Source organism: Monodelphis domestica, chromosome 1 (assembly GCF_027887165.1).
Source record: "Monodelphis domestica isolate mMonDom1 chromosome 1, mMonDom1.pri, whole genome shotgun sequence".
In the NCBI taxonomy this organism is placed as follows: Eukaryota; Metazoa; Chordata; class Mammalia; order Didelphimorphia; family Didelphidae; genus Monodelphis; species Monodelphis domestica.
This window is the reverse complement of record NC_077227.1, coordinates 370,204,129-370,208,128: the sequence shown is the minus strand read 5'-3', so window position 1 is coordinate 370,208,128 and position 4,000 is coordinate 370,204,129. Positions and strand designations below refer to the sequence as shown.

Here is a 4,000-nt window from a genome sequence, read left to right as displayed (position 1 = left end):
CATTCTGGAAGAAAATTTGGAACTATGCTCAAAGGTGCTAAAAGATTGCCTATCTTTTGATCCAGCCATAGATAGCACTGCTGGGTTTGTATCCCAAAGAGATAATAAGGAAAAAGACTTGTACAGAAATATTTATAGCTGCACTCTTTGTGGTGGCAAAAAATTGGAAAATTAGGCGGTGTCCATTGATTGGGGAATGGCTGAATAAATTGTGGCATATGTTGGTGATGAAATATTATCCTGCTGAAGGTCTGGGGATGAGAGGATTATGGATTGCATTGCAAAAACTGGGTTGGTAAAAACACCAAGGAGAAAGAGGATGGAATTCTGCTGTCAATGGAGGATGGGGCTAGAATCTCTAGCCAAGAAAAGCAGATCAGCAGTTCGAGAGAAGGTTCTTATCTCTTTTGAACTTGGAGAGGAGCATCTTGCTGAACTAAACCTGTTGTGATCCCTCATTTATCTGAAGAAAATCAGATTAGCCATCCATTCCTCAGTGGTGGATAGAGACTTTTTCCCTGTGGGGAACAGAAGAGACTATCCACCCAAGAAAAATTTCAATTGCCCTCTTATACAACTGTACATCCTTCTAGATCAGGAAAATCCAACAGCCTGACTGCACAATCACACTAGGGACACAGGTCCCCAGATCTAAGCCCTCAATCTCTGAGGGGAATTTAGGATAAAATAGTAATTAGGGATTCCTAATTTTCCCTCTACCCTAAACCTTACCATTCCTAAATAACCCAAAGAATAAATAGACCTTGTTACTTAGAAGGGACTGAATATCTTATTCATCTAACTTGCTAAGGGGATCAGGATAATCACTATCAAGGGAAGAAGCCAGAAACAAGAGACTGAAGGGATTTTCCTCCTTATCTCTCAGCTCTGAACCTTGATCAAACCTCTCCCCTTCCCTTAGGTAGTTCTACCTAAGAGAGGAAGTAGTGCTTCTTTTTATCTGTGCCCTCTCTCTCTTAGACCTTTCTAACTTTGGTTCCTGACCCCCTGCTAGTATAGTATATGTTGGTGATGGAATATTATTGTGCCGAAAGGAAAAAAGAAATGAAAGAATTCCATGTGAACTTGAAAGACTTTCAGGAATTGATACAGAATGAAAGGATCAGAACCAGCAGAAAGAATGTTGTAAACATAGACTAATATTAATTAAAAAATTAAAAAAAATGAATTTTCTTTCTACAAAGTTTCTATGGCCATTCCATTCTTACTCTGTCCCTTGGTAAATGAGAACAAAAGTATGCTGGAGAGAGAAGAAAGACCACTACACTCAGAGTCAGAGGACTTGGGCTTATCCTGATCTGATACTTACCAGTGTGATCAGTGGCAAATCATTTAACTTCCTGTAAAATGTTTCCAGATCTATAAGATGGGAGAATAACTCTTGTACTAGCTATACTTCACTGTATTCTTGTGAGAAAGGCACTTTATAGACTCTAAAAAGCAATGTTAAATAGGAGTTACAATTGTGTTCATATGTTATATATAATTTTTTTCTCAGTTGTTCATGACTTTATATTTTGTATATTTATTGAAACATAAACTCCTTGAGAAAAGAGACTATATTTTGTCTCTATTTTTTAATTTTCTCAATAAATCACATAGTAAACACTTAGGGAGTAGTACTGTTACTTATGTTCAGATTCTGATCACTTGTTACCTGGACTATAATTAAAATTGCTAATTTATTCTACCATCCCACCCCGTAACCCCACATATATTCATCCTTCTCTAATCCATCCTTTGAACCTTTTCAAGGCACAGTTCTTGCTCTAACATATATCTGTTAAAACATTGAAATGAGAAAACAAACAAGCAAACCCAGCAACCTTCAGTGACTTCTTATTGCTCAGAGAATAAAGCACAGACAGAGGAAAAGAACATACTTGTACAAAAATATTTATAGTTGCTCTTTTTGTGGTAGAAAAGAACTGGAAATGAAAGGGATATCCATCAATTGGGGAATGGCTGAACAAGTTGTGGTATAGGATTGTAATGAAATACTATTGTGCCATAAGAAACAATAAGCAGATTGAAATATTAAGGTTGTATGCTGGGAGTTATTGTGGGAGCAGTGGTGGTAACTTCTGCTTCCAGCCCATGCAGAGAGTTTTAGTTACTAGACCAAACAGTCAGTGACTCTAACAATCCTGCCTGCTGAATGGTGACTGTCCCTGTGATGTCCATCTTCATGCCTATCAACCAGATCCTCCTGACCAATGTGGCCATGGTGCCCATGAAGAGCATGGGGAAGTACTTAGAGATTTTCTATTATACAAAAAAATTGTGGGCTGGAGCAGTAGAGTGAGGGAGGGGAAACAAAACATTGATGAAATCTTGAAGATATCCTTGGTTTTTGTAAATGTTTGTAATGGCTAAATTATTAAAAAAGAAGATCTCATGTTAGTGCTTTTAGGACTAATAATCAGACAAATCTGTAAAGCAGATTTTTAACAAAAAGAAAAGTACAAGTAGATAAAAAAATGACACACAGGTAGAATAGATGTTTAAGGAAATTGTGGCAATTGTGGGCAGATAAATGTGTAAATCTTGAGACAGAGACCATGCACTATCATCTTCAATGAAAGAGGGATGAAGGATATCCACTATGCCATCAAACTCAACAAGAGTAAAGCAGTAGGCCTTGGAAGTAATAAAAAAGTTGAAGGAAAACATGAAGATTGAGAGATTCCACATGGGACTTCTATTCATTTTACCCGTGGGACCAAAAGCTAAAAGAAAAACTCAAACCATTGATAAAGGTGATAGAAAGTGAAGACTTTAGTGACCATTTAGAAATGTGTCTAATAACACTAGCTGCTTTAGAGAAATTGATGAGCTGATACAGACAAAACAAAAAAAAAAGTTATTTTGGAAATTCTCAGCTTGAATGATGTGGAAAAAGGAGATGAGAAATTTGCATGAAAGCTTTTCACTGTCTCTTCCCTTATAAAAACAATACTGAGGTGTTCTCACTTCCCACAGTATTGTAACTTCTATGTTTATTTCCTGCCAAATACTTGCTTAGAATGCTTACTTTGAGGTTTACATCCCAGTCAATGTGTTAAATAAATGAATCACTTAGATACAGAATATTGAGTATAAGAAAGAAATATATACTGCATATATCCTGGATATTAAGTTGGGTTCCATTAAAAGAATCAAGAGAAAGCATATCCTATTCTGCATTCTGCCCAGGCCCCCAGGGTCTTTGTGTCATCTACATTTTTTATAGTGTTCATTCTTTTGAAATTCTACATCCATGAAAGTGTTTTTGAATTTTGCACATAAGATTTATACTGTAGAAATATCCCTTAACAGAAATTGAATGAGTATAGAAAGATCTAGCCCTGTATCACTTCTTCCTGAAAGAATTTTAGTAATTTTAAATTTTGCCTAATACAGTTGTTGTCTCCTATATGACACAGTTTTTGATAAGTATGTGTATATATGTGTGTGTATATATAATTAATGATTAAGAGTTCATCAATATTATCATTTAATAAGCATGCTGCCAACATGTTAAAGACTATCTTTGGTTAAAAAATAGTCACTTGTTATATATTTTTAAATTTTATGATATACATTAATATAATTTAAGATATATATATATATAAACATATATATATATGACTAATATTTTATTTCAAAAAAGAAATTATGAACAGGATGATGACAAAAATCTTGAACTGTGGAAAAGAAAACTGAAGCAATTTTTGGACTTTCTGCTGCTCAGGTGGAACAAACAACAGTTATAATGTTAGAGAGAAGATATTGACAAAAATGACAGTTGGTGGGGGGAGGGGAACTTGGAGAGTGACAGTTGGGCTCATGAGCTCTCTCATTCCTGGCCCTCAGACTGGAAGTAGGCTCTCTCCCTGTCTCCAGATAAAAGTACCTCTATTCCTGATTTTCCCAATCGTGTGTTTTACCTGGATTCCTGTGATGCTGTCATCAAACAAAAGGATTTAAGTGAAGTGGC

The 4,000-nt window shown here is 35.7% G+C and overlaps 1 pseudogene; it reads left to right on the top strand.

Moving 5' to 3' along the window:
* The first annotated feature begins 2,188 nt into the window (after positions 1–2,188).
* Positions 2,189–3,435, top strand: LOC100618749 (ribosome maturation protein SBDS-like; annotated as a pseudogene).
* Positions 3,436–4,000: the final 565 nt, after the last annotated feature.